The sequence below is a fragment of the Pteropus medius genome, unplaced genomic scaffold (assembly GCF_902729225.1).
Source record: "Pteropus medius unplaced genomic scaffold, Ma_sr-lr_union100, whole genome shotgun sequence".
NCBI classification, from domain to species: domain Eukaryota; kingdom Metazoa; phylum Chordata; class Mammalia; order Chiroptera; family Pteropodidae; genus Pteropus; species Pteropus medius.
Window position 1 is genome coordinate 12,164,639 of NW_024344370.1, and position 19,105 is coordinate 12,183,743.

The following is a 19,105-nucleotide window of genomic DNA, read 5'->3' on the forward strand; positions in this document are numbered from 1 at the left end:
AGGAAATGTATAAATAAATGAATTACTTATTATATCTTTGTGCTATTATCTGAAGATTCCATAAGGGAAATAGAAAATACAGAAATACTGCTTAACTCAGATTCCTGTTGTTCTCAAAGCAAATTAGGCAGACAGTGGGCCAGACTGCTTGCCTTTTCAGATATAGCACTGCAAGCATGGTATATGGCATTTTATGACTTATTTGAAGTATAGACTTGATGGTAATTTTTTGTCTCTTGTCGTAATTCAAATGGGTAGCTTTTTATAAATATCATTCTCATGTGATTTTATATCATGCATTTTGTTTGCACATGACTTTATTGCATTTAGGAACCCACTTTTTCTCCAGTAGAAGACAAAATGAAATTTGTATGAAATCTAACGAGAAGAAAAAACTTCTATGATGGAAACTCTAAAACATTTTTGGAATTGTGTTCATTCTATTAAGCTGAGGCTACTTTACCATATGCAATTAAATATTGCTGTTTGTCCAATATAGGAGAGATGGATTTTTCACATTTCCGGTTAGCGTAGATGAATTGGTGACAACTTCATTCAATGAACCATTTAGGTCTGTGACTAGTGACAAACAGTATGAAGAAAGAAGTGTCAATAATGAGCATTTGCAAATTAATGCTCACTTTACAAAATTAGTGAATTCAGAGGCCTTTGAATTTTCTTTGAGTAGATAATTTTATTTGACCATATTTACCTATTCTATTCAGACTTGGCCTTTTAAGTTATGTACAGGTGCAGGGATTTGGGGAAAAAAATGTGTTTCTAAATGAAATAGAGTCATGAGCAAACAAAATGCATGATATAAAATGCATGGAGTAACGAAATTAGGGTTGGAGGTACAGAACCCAAGGGAGGCAGAACTGTCCAGAGGCTAAGGGCTCAGATCTGGAGATAATGCATTTCTAGATTCAGATTCAGATTCCAGTTCTACCACTTATGGTCGCTATAATTTTTGATGAGATGTTTAACTTAATGTCCTCATCTTTAAAATGATAATCTAAATAATATCTAACAATTTTAAAGCAATTACTAGGTGTAAGATATGGTCATTAAATACTTTATATGGATTACTTCATTTAATTGTTACCAATAGGAGCAATTTCATAGTGTTACTGGAGAGGGAGGGGACAGCATTAATGAGATAGTATGTTTAAAGATGCTTAGAAAAGTTAACGGCTGCCTATTATGGCTCTTATCATTACCATTACCAGTATCTAAGATGAAGTCCACATTTAAAAGTGGGTGACTCCTTCTCGTTGAGCAGAGTCTGTCACTGGCTGTGTTTATCAAAGCTAGCAATTTGTAAAGTGCTGATCAAGAGGCTAATGTGTCTCCATTTGCAAGATGTAAATTATGCTTTTAATTCTTCTACAGATAACTTAGAATCAGATGCCTCCTGAATTTATTTATATAGGCACTTTGTCTAAAACTCTCCCCAAATTTCCAGTTTCATTATACATTTTTCATCCTGACATAATTGTATAAATGTTTGACGATTAGCAAGAAAGTATTTTCAAACTAATACACAGTCATTTATAAGAACAAAGAAGATTATGGCTCCCTTCAGTTCATATAGCATCAGTCTGTGACCAACAGCCTAAATATACACATTTAGTTATCTAAAATAAGCAAACTGTTCTGATGGCTCCGAATAATTAGCATAGTTCATACAGTCACTTAACAAATATCTACTAGTGACTGTATATGGCAGGAACAGTTGTAGGATTTGGGGGTGTAACAGTAAACACCACAGGAAAAAAATACCTTTATTTACAGAACTCCTATTCTGGTAAAGGAGGCAGACACAAAGACAGACACATATATGTGTGTGGATATGAGAGAGAGAGAGAGAGAGAGAGAGAGAGAGAGAGAAAAGCTAGAGTTTTAAATAGGGTATCAAAGAGGACCACTATGAGCGGGTGACAGCTGCTTGATAGTGAATTGTTGGAGATAAAGCCTTTACCCTCTACCTAGATAAATGACACCCTGAAATATTCACTGTCTGCTGCGTTTTCCAATATATGAATACCTGGTGAAGGTGAGTCAGCCAGGATGAATGACTGACAAAGGGCAGATGACAGAGTACCTTGTGGGGCTGCATCTGTAACTCAGCAGTGGTGGCAGACAGCCAGAATAGGATAGTGCTGGAGAATGGAGCTGAGTGTGCCATGGCTCCACCAGCAAACACTAAAACTTTCACCTACCTGGGAAGAATTTCGTTTATTTGTTTTGTTGTTGTTGTTGTTGTTGTTTTTATTTGCACTTCTTTCTTCCATACAGTGTTGGGCTTTCCCCAAGGCTTTTTTCCCCCAGCTCCTTGGTCTTGCCTTCTCCAGAAGGCCTGGCACATCTGCCGGATGGGGCGCTTGAACTTTTTTGCATCTAGAAAGGTGATAGAAGAGAAATTGCCTGTAAACTCTATCTGGCATTGTGAGCACATATGCCACCACTTTGAAGAAGTAATCTAAGGTTGCAACTGTATTTAAATTATATACTCACTCTACTTTTTAACCCCATCTTAGTAAACATTTTATCCATTTTTTTTTTTTGCTACACTGTATTTTTGGGTTTTTGAAATCAGAGGAAGAAATATTAACTACTGGTGAGTTTTCTGTCTTCATGTAGCAAAGGGAAAAAGGACTCGTCACTCCTGAAAAATATATTTATTTAATTTTAGTGCTTTTAATTGTAGATAAAAAAAAAAAAGTCCTGAGGATAAAGTAAACCTAACTTAGGATAGGAAAAAAGATGGGAGGAAGGGCTGTGGCTTCCATCCTTATGGTTTTACCCTCTTTGAGCTGCATGGGAAATTACCCCGTGAAAGACACAGTCTTTCCTGTTGCTGACCTAGGTGTCTCAAGGGGTTAGAGCACCACACACACACACACACACACACCCACACACCTCAAACCACTTAGTAAGCTTTTTAAAATATGAAATTAATTTTATAATCTCTTAAATGTTTTCTTAAATGGGAAAACTCATATTTCTAGAAAGGGACAATGATCAGTATAGAGCAGGGGTGTTTAACCCCTGGGCTACAGACCTGTGCTGGTCCGTGGTCTGTTAGAAACAAAGGTGAGCTTCAGGTGAGGGAGTAAAGCTTCATTTGTATTTGCAGCTGTTCCCCAGCACTAGCATCACCACCTCAGTGTCACCTCAGATCATCAGGCATTAGCTTCTCATAGGAGCACCAGTGTCTGGTGCCAAAAAAGTTGAGGACCACTGGTATAGAGAGTCTAATATTCAGGTTCAGCAAATTGTATTCTAGATAATAGAAAACAAAACAGTGAGAATTCTTCAAAAAAAAAATTCCTGTTTTCCCCATTCATCTCAAAAATTTTTGTTTTTTAAAAAATTAAAATTAAAGTAGTCTCTTATTCGAACTTCCAGTTACCTGCGGTCAACCACGATCTGAAAAAATTAAATGGAAAATTCCAGAAATAACTTGTAAGTTTTAAATTGGGCACCATTCTGTGTAGTGTGATGAAATCTCGCGTGAGCTGCTCCGTTCTCCCGAGAAGTGAATTGTTCCTTTGTCCAGTGGCTCCGCGTTGTACGTGCTCGGTTCTGCCCATTAGTCACTTAGCAGCCGTCTGGGTATCAGATCCACTGTTGAGATATTGTGCTTGTAACCCTTACTTTACTTAATAATGCCCCCAAAGCACAAGGGTAGTGATGCTGGCAATTTGGATATGCCAAAGGGAAGCTATAAAGTGCCTCCTTTAAGTGAAAAAGTGAAAGGTCTCATAATAAGAAAAAATTTGTATGCTGGGATTGATAAAATCTATAGTAAGACTCTTCTATACATGAAATTGTGCAGAAGGGTGAGTATAGCACAGTAAGATATTTTGAGAGGGAGAAACCACTTTCACATAACTTTTATTACAGTATATTGTTATAATTATTCTATTTTATTATTAGTTATTATTGCTAATCTCTTACTGTGCCTAATTTATAAATTAAACTATTGTAGGTATGTATGTACAGTTGACCCTCGAACAACATGAGTTTGAACCGTGTGGGTCCACTTATTCACAAATATTTTTCAATACAGTCAGCACTTGGTATCTGTGGGTTTTGCATCTGTGGATTCAACAAACTGCAGATCGAAAACAGTATTTGCATATTTCCAACCGTGGATCAAAAATACTGTTTTCGATTCATGGTTGATTAAATCTGCTGTTCCAAAGGGCCTATTGTAGTCAAGTTTTGAGGGTCAGACTTTATGTGTGAATTTTCAACTGCCCAAGGGTCATTGTCCCCAACCCCTGCATTATTCAAGGGTTAATTGTATTGGAGAAATATAGTATTCATAAAGTTTGGTACTATCTCCAGTTTCAAGCATCCATTAGTTGTCTTAGAAGGTATGAGGGTAGACTACCATACCCTGATATTATTTTCAAATTTAATTTTATTTATTTTCATTTTGTCTCTTTTATTTTGAAAGTTCTACTAGTAGAATTGTTTGCAGCTGCTTTTTAATATAGAGTTATGAGATTTAAGCATTTTTATCTGTACAGAAAAGATAATAAATGAACCTATATTTTTTTGTCGTAGAGGAGCAAAGCTTCATCTGTATTTGCAGCCGCTCCCTCGCACTAGCGTCACGGCCTCAGCTCCACCTCAGATCATCAGGTGTTAGAAGGAGCACGAGTCCCTGGTACCAAAAAAGTTTGGGCACTGCTGATGTAGAGAATCCTTTATGTTCAGTTGATTTCCATTTGCTGCCATTAAAATAATGGCATCAGGAGAACACTTACTTTGTTCTCCTCCCTCTTTATTCCTGCCCTTACACTGCTCATCCATTTTTGAGTTAACCATCACATTTATGTACATGGCTTACAGATCTGCTTCTCTGAGCCTGACTTTTCTTCTTAGCACCAATTTCACTTCCCTCTCTTCCTGATAACTTGGTGGTCCGACCCTTACTTCAGTTCACATATCTAAAAACTGAGCTCATCTTCTTTCTCTAAGTTCTACTCTCGGTTTTCATATTTCTTTCAATGTGTTCCCATTCTCACTACAATTGAAAACTTCATTCTATGTTTCTTTTTTCTTCCATCCCCTATGTATAGCAATCATTCAAAAACCTATCTTATTGACTTCCACTCTGCACCCCACGTCTTCTCATTTGTGATTTCCCACCACTAGCACCCCAGATATTTACTCTATTCTCCTCACGTCTAGATTATAGCAAAAATTGCTTGACTGCCCTCCTCTTTAGCCCCCACTTGCTTCTCTTTTCTCATTTCCTATCTGGTCAATATGCGCATTAAGGATGGGACTATATCTTAAAACTCTTGTATACAGAAAAAAAATTTCCACAATGCAGCATTCAAATTCTCTTTTTTCAAAAGGACAGAAGGTCATTCCAATATTCGTCATGTGTTTCTGGATAGAAATTTGAAATTCAACATTGTGCAAACTTCACAAAAAAATGATATGCAGATATGTTCATTTTCTATGATTATTAGTTGACAAAGGATCTTTAAGGCTTTTTTCAACTTTTAAATTTCTCAATTCTAAATTTCCATAATAGTGGTGGTATAAGCAGGTTCTATATGTGCAACACAATGAGAAAAATTTATTATTTAGGCTGCTAACACACATTTTTATTTGAAAGATATCGATTTAGATTAAGAGCATCTTTTTGTCTTTTTTTCTTAGTTACTTAAAGATTTTTAATTTACAGTTGTACGTTCAACTGTAAAGAGAACATAGACTTATGGAATATTTTATTTTACACAAATATTTAAACTAAAGAAGAAATAATTCAGTCTGCCAAATGGTCTTTTAAAGAAACCTGAGCAAGAATGCCAGAAGTTGACCAATAGTGGTTCTTAGTCATAATAGAATGCAAATCATTTACTTTGAGAAATGAATCATAATGTATTTAATCTTTCTCTTTTCAGTGTGAAGAATCTGAGAACATAGCACAGTTATCTTTTAAAATGTTTGTCTAGAAATATAACACCTGTGGTTTGGATGGAAAAGAGTACATTTTTGCTATGCCACAGTTTTAGATAAACGTAATTTTAGAGCACCGTTTTATTAGCAAGTAATGACAACAGTAACAAAACTATAAAACCCATCATCACTACCCCAAAACCAATAAAAAAGAAACCCTGTACCATTCTAATACTAATTTAGATCCAATGTTTTCTAGTTCTGCTCTACTGGAAAGGGAAGTCAGTGGTGTCTTATTTTTTAGTCAGTTTCTTTCTTCCAGCCAGCTCTTGTCTGCACATAGTACTCATTGTGAAAGGAGCCTTGAGAAGGCTACTAGACATACTTCTTCAAAGATGTTTCGTTATTTATTTTTGTGTTTTGTGGAAATTTTAATTTTTCTTCTCGGAAGGATATGTGTATCTCATGGGACTGCAGCTTGTCTCAAGAAAGTAAGTTGCTGTTTTTATAGCGGATATCATACATGGCCCTTTTTGTCATGTAACTGAGCAAATCATCAAGAAGTCTAGGCCATCTTAGTGTCCTGAATCTATGTTCAAAAGAGGAAGAATCATATGGTAGAATCATTTTCTGTTCAAGCCACTGATACCTGGATTCTACCCCAATCCCTCCCCTGAAACAATTTTTACTAGAGTTACCAATAACTTCCCAAATTGCTAAATCCAATGGCCATTTTACTTATTTTATGTGACCCCTCAGTGGTTAACGATTCTGTCTCTTTGAAAAATTTTATCCTTTGGTTTTCATGATACCACATTTTTTCAGAATCCTTTCTTCTCCTCTGACAGCTTTTTCTCAGGCTCCTTTCAAGGTGTTTCTTTCTCTTATCAGCCACTAATTGTTGCAATACAGAGCTCAGTCCCAGGGCCTTTTCTGATCTTATTCTACACTTTTTCTCTAGGCATCTTCATCTACATCATGGTTTAGATCCGAGCTATAGATAGACCAATTCCAAGTTTCAATCTCAAGCTCACATAAAGACCAGAACCATGTATTCAAAAAGATGTTCTAAAATTCACTTCGATGTCCCATTGACATCTCAAACAATCTTTTTCTTCAAGGTGCTCTTCATCAGTTTTATTCTTCGCAGCAAATAGCATTTCTATCAACCTACTTGTATGAGCTGGAAACTGGAAGTCATCTTTGCTTCTTTTTCTCCTTCGCTCCCCATATCCTGATGGCTCTTAAGTCTCTCTCTGTCCATCTTTGCCTTCTCCACCCTAGATCAACTCAAAACCACATTTCTCTTGAAGTACTTTCACAGCTTCCTGTTTTGAGCTTCTTAATCATGCCTCATTGTCCTAACAGCTCTTCAATTCTCATGCCTCTGTTTTCTTACAATCCTTTTTTCTATACTGCATTCGGAATGACCTTTTACATTTCAAATTGCATTTCATACCATAATTTAAAGCTTGCAATGACTACTTATTGCATTTAGGATAAAACACAAAATCTTCGACATGGCTAGTGCACAAGGCACTGGGATCTGACCCCTGCTTCTTCTCTGGCCTCATGTTGGGCTCCTTTTTTCTTTGCTCAGAATATGTTCTTAGTTCCTAGTTATTCTTTTGTTGTTGTTGTTGAATTCCAATCTCCCTCCAGTTTATTGAGATATCGTTGACATATAACATTGTGTAATTCTGTGGTCAACAGCGTAATGATTTGATAAACGTATATATTGTGAAATGTTTACCATAATAAGGTTAGTTAACACAGCCTCCACATCACACATAATTACAATTTTTTGTTGTTATGGTGAGCTCATTTAAGATTTGCTCTCACAGCAACTTTCAAGTATTTACATAATGTTGTTAATCATAGTCAACATGCTGTGCATGAGAACCCTGAGATTTATTCATCTCATAACAAAGTTTGTACCCAGTGACCAACATATTCCCATATTCCCCATCCTCTACTCCCTGGTAACTATCAATTTACTCTCTGCTTCTATGAGTTTGATGATTTAAGATTCCACATATGAGATCACACAGTATCTGTCTTTCTCCAACCTATTTCACTTAGCACAGTTCCCTCAAAATCTATTCATGTTGATGCAAATGGAAAGATTTCCATTTGTTGAAGCAAATGGGAAGAAATATATATTTCCTTGGATGTATGCCCAGAAGTGGAAGTGCTGGGTCATATGCTAGTTTTGTTTTTAATTGTTTGAGGACCCTCTATACTGTTTTCCATCGTGGCTGCACCAATTTACTTTCCTACTAATAGTGCACCAGTTTCCTTTCCTCCACTTCCTTGCCAGCATGTTTCACTACTTAAAAAAATCATTTTATTTAATAGCAAATAACAATAGCCATTTGTTTTTGATAATAACCATTTTGTGTGAGGTGATATATCATTGTGTTGATTTGCATTTCCCTCATGATTGGTAATGTTGCGCACCTTTTCATGTACTTTGTCTATTTTTAAATTGGATTATTTGTTTTTATTGAGTTGTATAAGTTTCTAATATATTTTTGGTATTAACCCCTTATTAGATATATGATTTGCAAATATTTTCTTTATTCCTTAGGTTGCTTTTTCATTCTTTTGATTGTTTTATTTGCTGTGCAGGAGCCTTCCGGTTTGATGTAGTTCCACGTACTGATTTTAGCTCTGTTGCTTGTGTTTTGGTGTCATATACAAAAAAAAAAATCCTTCTTAAGACTGATGTCAAGGAGCTTTTCCTTGTTGTCTTCTAGGAGTGTTATGGTTTCAGGTCTTATACTTAAGTCTTTAATCCATTTGAAGTTAATTTTTGAGAGTGGTATTAAATAGGGGTCCAATTTCATTCTTTTGAATGTGAACATGCAGTTTTCCAGTACCATTTATTGAAGAGACTATTCTTTCCTTAATGAGTATTCTTGGCTCCCTTGTCAAGTATTATTAGTTGACCATATGCAAATGGGTGTATTTTGGGGTTCTCAATTGTGTTCCATTGGTCTGTGTGTCTGTTTTTATGCTGGTATCATACTATAGCTTTACAACGAGGAAATGCCTCCAACTTTCTTCTTCTATTGCAAAATTGCTTTGACTATCCGGAGTCCTTTGTGGTTCCATATGAATTTTAGTATCGTTTTTTTTTTTTTCTATTTATGCAAAAAAACTCCATCGGGATTTTGATAGGGATTGCATTGAATCTATACATGATTTGATGTAGAGTGAACATTTTAACACTATTAACTTTGATCCATTAACATAAAATATCTTTCCATCTACTTCTGTCTTCTTCAGTTTCTTTCTTCAATGTCTTATAGTTTTTGGTGTATAGATTATTTATTTCCTTGGTTGAATATATTTCTAAGTAGTTTATTGTTTTTGATGCTATTATAAATTTTTTGTTAATATCTTTTCAGATAGTTTATTGTTGTTAGTGTGTAGAATCACAGCTAGTTTTTTAAATGTTGATCTTTTTATCCTGAAACTTTATTGAATTCATTTATTCTGACTTTTTTTTTGTGGAGTCTACATACAACTTTCTACATACAAGATCGTGCCATTAACAAATGACACAATTTTGCTTCTTTTTGATTTGGAGGTCTTTTATTTCTTTTTCTTTATTTCTTGCATAATTGCTCTGGTTGGTACTTCCACTACTATGCTGAAAAGGTACAGTGAGAGTTACCATTCTCTTATTCTTCTTCTTTGAGGGAAAGCAGGTGTCTGTGTTGTGTCAGGGGCCAGTTGCAGACATACATGTGGTTGGAAGGGCCAAGCCCAGACATAAAGGCTGAAGCCAACAGCAGGTGCATTAGCACTTGCAGGAGCCCTAGCTGTCACTCCTGTGCCTACAGGGTCTCACCATGGGTATTTGCACAGCAGCAGAAGTCAGTGATGAAAGTCAAGCCAGCGGGGTGCAGGTACACAGCTGAAGGAGCTACCTGTAGGTCAGCGCAGCAGGGCAGGCCAGTGACAGAAGCGGAGCTGGATGTGGGTTCACAAGCAGCTATGAAGACACTGGCTGTTGGCATAGGCCCTTTTGGTTCCAGGATCTCCACCAGATTCCCACAGTAAATATCAGTTCTTGAAACACACTTTCCTCATCTCGTGAGACTTGTATTCTAGTTCCTGAAACAACTTGCAACTCTGCCTAGTCATGCTTTGGTAATCAGCCTATATCTTTTCAAAAATTTTCTTTAACCAGGTTTCCTTGTTATAATCTCTCATTAACCTCTTTATTTTTTACTCATAAGACTTACCGAATCCTGTGTTTATTTGAGAGGTTATCTCTCTCATATTACATAGACTCTCTAGGAAACTTTAAGCCTTAAAGTTTCTCTTTAACTCACTCTAGTTTTGTTTTCTCTTTTTTTAATGTCCACATAAATATAGTGATTCTCTTTCTAAGCTCCCTGGTTAGTGAAATCATGTTAGTAGCTTGAAATTAGTCATTATAAGAATATTAATACCATGGAAATTAGTAAATGTTACAAATTAGATACCCCTCTCTCCAGCTAGTTGTTAACATTTACCACCAAACCACTGTGTGTGTGTGTGTGTGTGTGTGTGTGTGTGTGTGTGTGTGTGTGTGTGTGTGTTTGATTTACTGACCAATTGTGTTAGGCACTTTCTTTTCTAACTAGTTTATGCTTTCTCATTTGATCTAATAATTATGTCATAGATATTGTTATATTCTTATTTTACAAGTAAGGAAATAACTTTGGAATTGCTAGATTCTCATTACCTGTAACACAAATGTAGCATGGTTGGCACTTCGATATTTTTATACAATTGAAAGATTAATGGTATAAATCAACTTTCAAAAGAAACATTGCTCATCATTCGTCTATTCTCTTTAATTTAATGAATAAGATCCTGTTGCTGACCCTTTGCAACATTCAGAATGTTAATCTTCTGTTTTAAGTGTTTTTAAATTGTAGGACTTATTCATATTTTCTTAGCACTCTAACCCCTATTACCTTCTCCATAGCAACAATAAGTAATATATGACAGTTGAATATTATCTAGAAAGTTTAGGGAAAATAAATGAGTTAAAAGCTGTGTATCAGGCCAAATTGTTTTTCAAGTGTAAAAGCAACAGACTGACATCCTCAACATGAAGTAATTTAGGGAAATAGAGTTTTTGAAAATTGGTTATGCTATAAAATCCAGCCAACCAAGAGGTGAATCAAAGTAAAGAACAAATGGAAAAGCTCTTAAGAAAGAACTGATATTAATCTTTAAAGTTTTTTTTTTTGCATTTAAAACATGAAACTGCTGTGAGAACTTTACTTATAGAATGTAATCTAAATATTATAAGTATTAAACATTTAAAAATATTATGACTGATAAAAAAGACGTGAAGGAAGGTTAACTAGAAATAAAAGTAAGATATATACTGTATCTCTTACAAGGTGTCAATGGATAATCCCTAAAATTAAAGAAAATTGTCCTTATTTCTTAAAGGTTTTATATATTATATTTTTAACATTGGGAGAGTCTAAAGCTTAGCTATTCTTTTAATTTCACTGTATTTGTTTCTGTTAAATTCAAGTAAAATTAAACTTAAGCTTTTTATTCAAAGGTAGAATAAGTCATATGTATTTTAATAAAATGATCTCGATCTATTCATTAATCTATCTGCCAATCTTTTATTTGTCCATATTCATAGAGAGATGTCTAGAAATGTCAATGGTGACTTGGGAGATTAAGGCGGTTTTTAAAGTTGTCTGTTATTACTTGATTTCTTTGTGAACAGGCATCACTTTTGCAAAAACAATATATTCTTTTTTCTACAAAGAACCACTGAATATTGTATTGGCTTAACTCTGACGATTATGAAGAATTTGACCTTAGAAAAATATCTCCTAGACAGTAATTTTGTTTTGTGTGTTTTAATTAAACATATTTGCGAATAAGGAATCAATCCTGAGCTAATCTTAAAGTATAAGTAATTTAGGTATTGGGAGTTAACTTTCTGAGTTGAGTTCAATCGAGAGGCTAGGTTTATACAGTCTCCGCTCTCTCCATTGGGCGGGTGGTGGGGCGGGGGAACCGATGAGGCATCATAGGGCATGTCCTTGGGAAGCAAATTATATGATTTCCCCTTTTAGCCACCTTTGACTAATTATGCTAATTATGGCACAAGCTGCAGGGAACAAGCAAGCATGATGACTTGAATTTTACTCTAAGAATTAGTTTTGAACTGCTAAACAGGCACAGGATGGACTATTAAAACCATTTCTATACCTGTCACAGGTAATCATGCAAATAGAAGAAAAAAATTGGTTAGATGTTCATGAGATTTGATCCTAAGTTTAAGAGAGATTCCTTTTAAAGGAAGACTTTAGAAATATGACCTAAAACCAATGTAAAGGTGAGTATTTATACTTGATATATTTTAAGTAGCGTACCAATAATTTGAAAAATATTGTGTTTGTTAATTGATAAATGGTACAATGTTCCTCATCTTCCTCCATTCCCTGCCCGCCACAAGCTATCTTTCCTTTCCTCCAATGCAACTGACATGTAAAGTTTTTCTTAGTAAAGAGTCAAACAAAATGAAAATAGTATTTATTTGAACTGATTATCACTGTTCTTTAGATGAAAACTGCTAAGGTGATGGTGTGATTTTTCGCCATGTCTGACATGCAAAATGCCAGATAAAGAATTTTTTGGGTGCTAATGATTATGAAATAAGGCGGGAGCTAGAATTAATGTTCTTTGGTTGTAATGCTTATAATAGTGGAGGCACTTCTTGCCCTGGTAACTACTGAATGCTTTCACTTTGAAGGGCAATTTTTATGATTTGAAAGCCATCATTGCAGCCTTCTATTAGTATGTTTTTTTCATAGATTTTCATTACAAAGGTAAACTAAATTAGCTGCATTATTTGCTAAAGAATGTTTCATATATTATTCTAGAAACCTAACTACTATCTTTAGTTTTCGTTTTAAGGGAAAAAATTGACCCAAATTTCAAGTTCCAGTTTATAGATAAAATTTTGAAACACAAATCATTTGAAAACTTTGGATGATGAAAAAGATAATTCTTTAATTTATGCTGAGCATCTATTATGAACAAGGTTTATCAGGAGTAAACAAAATACCTACCCTTGGGAGAGAGGGCACATGTAATCCGTCAGGGAACTTGTAATTTAGTGAAACCATTAATAAAATATAATAATGTTTGAGTAGTAAATAGGTGGTATCAGATATACAGGTCATTGAAGGTCAGAACCTATGAAATTATTCAACTGAAAGAATACACTGCAGTCTGTCCAGACTTGCCTGTGCTTAAATCACTTGCCACATACTCTCATGTATCATGGAGGAGATATACATAAGAAATGTTTAAGAACTATTTTTCCATGTCGAAATTATGAAAAGTCTTCCTCTGGAGGTAAACTACACAGCTTATTTTTTTGTGCTAATATAACTTTATACACATCTTATGTTTTTATGCTTTGATAATTTTATATCTTAAAATATTATAATGTAAGAGTATTTATTGATTAATGGTGGTTAGGACACCTTATAAACCCTTTTCTAATAATAGTTTTGGATGGACATCGCTGACTTGCATTAAATATGTGTCACATAGTTATTAAGCACAAAAGGTCAGAGAATCACTACAGAGTTTTCCCAGGAGAATTACATTCTTGGTTCTTTTCTTCGTGCCACTCTTTGAGGGAGTATATAATTTATATTTTTATAGTAGAGCCATGTGAACAATAAGACATTAGTCGTTTTGGATACTAGCAGTGCTAGTTGTAGATAACATCACCATAGGTGGCATTTGTTCCCTTCCTAGTTTCATTCTGGAATATTCTCCATGACCTCCTGTATATTTCCTGTTAATATTGTCCTCTGTGGGTGTCTAGGCCACATTTAGTTTCTTTGCCTTTCCGATAACTTATCCTTTTAGTAGTAGTCAATATTCATTGTCCTTGCCATCATCTGTCCTAAGAGACTCCCGACTTGGTTTAGACATGCACCTTTTTCACATGGCCATGTGCTTTGAGAGAGGCTGACTCATCCCCAGTATGAGAAAGTGAATTCTGATTGGCCTAAGCCACTTTGCTTGCTAGTGATTTGTTTAGGTATTGGCCTATGATATGTTTTAGGCCAATGTTCCATGAATAAAAGTATTCTATGGGCTTCTAGGAAAACTTCTTTTTTCTTACAAAAGATATAAGAAAAATTTGGCTCCCTCTGCTCCTCCTGCCCCCGCCTGGGAATATTGTCATATTTGGATATGACACCTGGAATATCTACCTACCTTTTGATCTGAGGTAATATGCTGAGCATAGAATTAATCCATGGAAGAAAGCAGAGCTTAGAGAAAACAGACATATAGAAGTAGAGCAGGGGTCAGCAACTATTTCTATATAACAAGCCAGGTAATTATTTTAGGCTTTGTGACCGTATATTTGTCACTAATCCCTCTTGTTGCAGCACAAGAGCATCCACAGATAATACATACACATATGGCCAAGGCTATGTTCCAATACAACTTTATTTCAAAAAAAAAAAAAAAAGGGCAGTTGGTTAGATTTGGTCTGTGGGTTGTAGCTGCCAAGCCCTGAACTAGAACCCAGTTTAGTATGTGTTATGATCTGTTTCTACACACAAAACTTCTGACACCAAACATGTGGGAATTTTATCTTATATCAACCAATTCTCCAGCTCTCCAGACACCAACTGGATGTCTCAATTCAGTTCTGATATAACTACCGGAGTTAGCACAAACCCCACAGCTTAAGAACTCAGTCACACAAAACTGCTTCTACTTTAGATGCCAATTGCAAGTCCCAGACCACCAGTACTTCCAACTGCTTATAAATCAGAAGGTTCCCACGACCCCCTTCTCAGGTTCAATACTTTGCTAAAATGGATAATGGAACTCAGGAAAGTGCTTAACTTACTATTATAGGTGTATTATAACAGGTACAATTCAGTAATAGACAAATGGAAGAGACACATAGGTTAAGGTATGTGGGGGGAGGGGTTCACAGAGCTTCCTTCTCTTTTTGTGCATGCTGCCTCCCAACACCTTGATGTATTCACCAACCCAGAAACTCATCAAACCTTACTGTTCAAGAGTTTTTATAGAGCTTGATTTCCAGCCTCGCATCACATTCCAAAGGATGGCAGGGGGGGGGGCGCTGAAACTTCACTTGGTCTTTCTGGTGACTAGCCCTACTATAAGGCTCTCTAGGGGCCTTACCCTAAATCATCTAATTAGCATAAACTCAGGTGTGATAGAAAGTGGCTCATTATAAATTACAAACATCCTCTTATCACTTAGGAAATTCTAAGTTTTAGGAGCTCCGTGCCAGGAACCAGGGATAAAGACCAAATATCTTTTTTTGTTGTACCACGATACGTTCTTGGAACTCTCCTATATTTGTACTTTGTTATACGTGGAATCATAAACTTTCTAACTGATTAAGGCTGTTGCATCTGTAGCTGAAAGCATCCTCACAATCATTATCTTAGGCAGTAGAATAAAACCCACCTCCTCTGCTTCTAAGTGGTTTCTATATCACAAAAGAAGCCTTCTGAAAACAATATCATGTGTTTGTTCTTTAATCTACTCTCGTTTCTAATGACTCAACTCTTGATCAGAGGTAAGCAGAACTCTAATTTGGTAGGAGGTTAGTTATTCTAGAGCAAATACGGCCTAACGGAGAATTCTAAATGCCACTGTGTTAAAACCTGCCCACCTTTCCCATGGAACCAGAGAGAACGTGTTTTGCTGGGTATATACTGTGGTTGGTGTTGGGATGATGGCTGACCATTCTAGATGAGGATGCTCCTTTACTTTTTCTCATGGAAGATCTGAATATGACATCTTTTCCATTCCCCATCGTTGTCACTTTTGAGCTTTACAAGTTTTGAAAAAGTGTATGTGAATGCTATTAAGAAATGGCGAAAAATGCTTCTGTTAGAGTGGAGACAAGTGGTTCTCTGAGAGAAGTAATTAAGGTGGTCTGTGATTAAGTCTTTCCCAGCTTGGTCACTTCTTGCTTCTAGCCTTGGTGTAAATCTTCATAATGTAATTATGAAGTTTATAATTTAATTCTTCTGGCCACTTTAGAATATACTAGGAATGTTTTAATTACTTTATTGGTCATTGCCATGTATTTCCTCAGGGGGCTACCTCTTTTGAGTAATTCCATTCTTTTGGATTACATGTTGTTATTAAAATAGACTTATAGTTCTTTCCCTCTTATATTGTATTTTAAATAAAACTGAGTGCAGAATTTCTTTGAGGGTGTAGGAGGTCAAAGTACTCTCAATTCTTTTGAAAAGGATGAAAGATGAAAGTAAGGAAAGAGGACACATGAGAAAGAAAACAATGTGAGAGGAAATAAAAGCTATTAAGAGTTTCAAACCTGAAAAAAAATCTGCTTAAATCGAAAGTCTGATGAACATATTAAGAGCTTGACCAACAAATCTGTTAGAGGCTTGAGGTGAACTCACCCCTTTTGTACTCGGGGTTAGACCTTGCACTCCAGTTGCCTTTGTTCTGCTCTTTATATCTACTATTGTCTCCCAGATACTCAGTTAAATTGCTTTGTGGGATACAGTGTACCTCAGATGATTAAAAATAAAGTAAATGATATTAGTATCTGTTTGTGTTAGTAACAATCCCTTTATGAGGATGATACTTTTACCATGCCATGTCTTCTAAGATCTGCAAACTTCCATTTAACAGTTACTTTATTGCAATCACAAGAGGAATTACTTGAGAGCCACTAGTTTATCTTTCTATGGAAGGAAGTCCTTGTGGGAGTCCTAAATACATACCTGTGCAGTGAAATTTAGATTTTTTTTTTATATCCCATCCATCTGAATCTTTTTTGTCTTCTCTGCTTGTATCCACCCTAGAGACACTTAGATTTCTGAACTGTCAAGGTAGAAGGGGTAGTTTGTAGTCCAGAGTATGACTCATGAATACAAAAACAAAAACAAAATTTCAAGTGCTATATAAAACTTGACTCCATCTTTATATTTGCAGAGGACTTTACATGATGACTTAGAGTTTAGTGAGTTTGAATTTGCTCTACATATGGAAAGTGGAAAAAAATAAAGGATCAAGTTAAATGTCAGAAAGCAAGAAGCACCCTTGTCTGACTGTAAATTCTTTTCTTTCTCAAAGTTAAAATACTATCTAGATTGTAGGGATATCCAAGAAAAGGTCCTTCTGGTATTGCTCCTTAATTTGTGTTCCACTAGTTACTGATGCCTTTGTGACTGAAGGGTTTGAATCAATTGAACAGGGAAAAGAACAAAGAGGCTTTGGCTCTTTGGAGTTTTTTCTTAGAAATCAAAATATAAGTTTTTTTTGCCATTAGAGACAGTGATTATGTGAACAATTTTGTTTTCTCTAAGCACATGCAGCAGCTAAGACTGGGGTGGGATGAGGGGAAAAAAGTGGTTGTAGCCCAGGGGGTGTACTTTACAAGAAGAGAGACAGTCTCTCTCTGCTTGGTCAATAAAAGACAGCTTTCAGTCCAACCCCCCTTGTTTTTTTCTTGGTAAGTACAGAAAATTTGGAGTAGAAACTTCATTTTCTATTATTTTAAAGAGAATTAAGAATAATACTTTTTTTTCATACTGATTAAATTACATTTTCGTACACCTTGATGGGAGCTACAGAAATATTTACCAGGATAAGAAGCTTGTCTTCTAAGATTCACACCAGCCTTTCATTCCTTATATCCCAGTTCCCTGCTGTTTCTCCCACCAAAAATAGCAAAAGGTAAGTACACTGTGTATTTTACTCTGAGAAGAGTTGCGTGTGTATTTTGTATGGCACTTGAGAACCTAATGAAAGTTTTTGTTGTGATCCATGACTGAGTTGAAATTATAAGCACACATCTTGTCAGTTCCTGGAAAGAAATAAAATCTCTTGTTGAAGATGCTTGTGTATTTTCATCTGAACTGACTGAAAAATTTAGAGTATGAGATAACAATAAAAAAAACTGAGCTCATCAGAGAACAAAGCCTATTGCTCATCCTTCAATACCCCCAAGGCTTCACTTACCTGCTTCTTTTTTAATCTAAGGACTCTTCCTGGGCATTCTCACCCAAACCCCTAGCCTCAGTTTTCTATAATATATGCTTGTGATTTCAAAATCTATATCTCCAAACAAGATTTTACTCCTGGAACCAAGCACTATATATGCAACTATTTCTTCAATTTGTAATTAGAGGACCAATAGGACATGTTTAGAACTCAAATCATTATCTTTCCCTTTCATTCAATTGTTCTTCCTGTTTTCCTTAGCACTGTTAATAGTTACATTATATACCCAGCTGTTCAAGTTTCCGTTCCTCCTCAGAAGGCTACCTTATACCCATTTATTCTCTTCATTCTCAAAGTCACCTCTTTGGCTCTAGTCTTCATAATTTCTCCATTTGTCTATTGTCATTCTCTCCTAGATGGATTCCATCTCAATATTGAATATCATTTTTTTTTCAGATTTAATGAGGTCTAATTGACAGACGATAAATTGTACACATTTAAATTATATAATTTGAGGAGTTTTGAAACTATCACCGTAATAGAGAAAATAAGCATACCCTGCATCCTCACAAGATTCCACGTGCTCCTTTGTAATCGCTCACTCCTCTCTCCACACATCTACATCCCCCGGCAGCCAAGAACCTGCTTCACATTACTGTAGCTCAGTCTACATTTCCTAGAATTTAATGCAAGTGGAACAGTCCCTCTTTTTCTGATTTCTTTCACTCGGCACAATTATTTTTTTTCTGCTCCCTGTCCCAGCTTCTTTTAGGATTTTCTATTTAGCATTGATTTTGAACCAGTTGGATTATGATGAAACTTAAGAGTTATTACACGCTTGGGGTTAATTCGGCTCCTTGAATCTGTGGGTTTATATTTTATATTCAATTTGGAAAATTTTGTTCATTATTTTTTTCAAATATTTTTCTGTCCGGCCTCCTTTTTTCTTTCTTTCAGGGACTCAATGCATATATATTAGGAAGCTTGAACTTTTCCCTCAGCTCATTTCAACATTTTGGGAGGAGTGTGTGTAGAAATGAGGCCTTTTTTCTCAGTGTTTTCAGATTCAATGATACTTTTTTTCAGTAGTGTCTATTTTTTTTGTTGTTAATTCTATTCAGTTTATTTTTCATCTTACACATTA

General features: G+C 35.5%; 1 long non-coding RNA gene across 1 annotated transcript in view; it reads left to right on the forward strand.

The window, feature by feature from the left end:
• The window catches only part of LOC120608245 (uncharacterized), a 284,822-nt gene that overhangs the window by 26,290 nt on the left and 239,427 nt on the right, over window positions 1-19,105 (forward strand). The gene's annotated exons all lie outside the window — the stretch shown is intronic.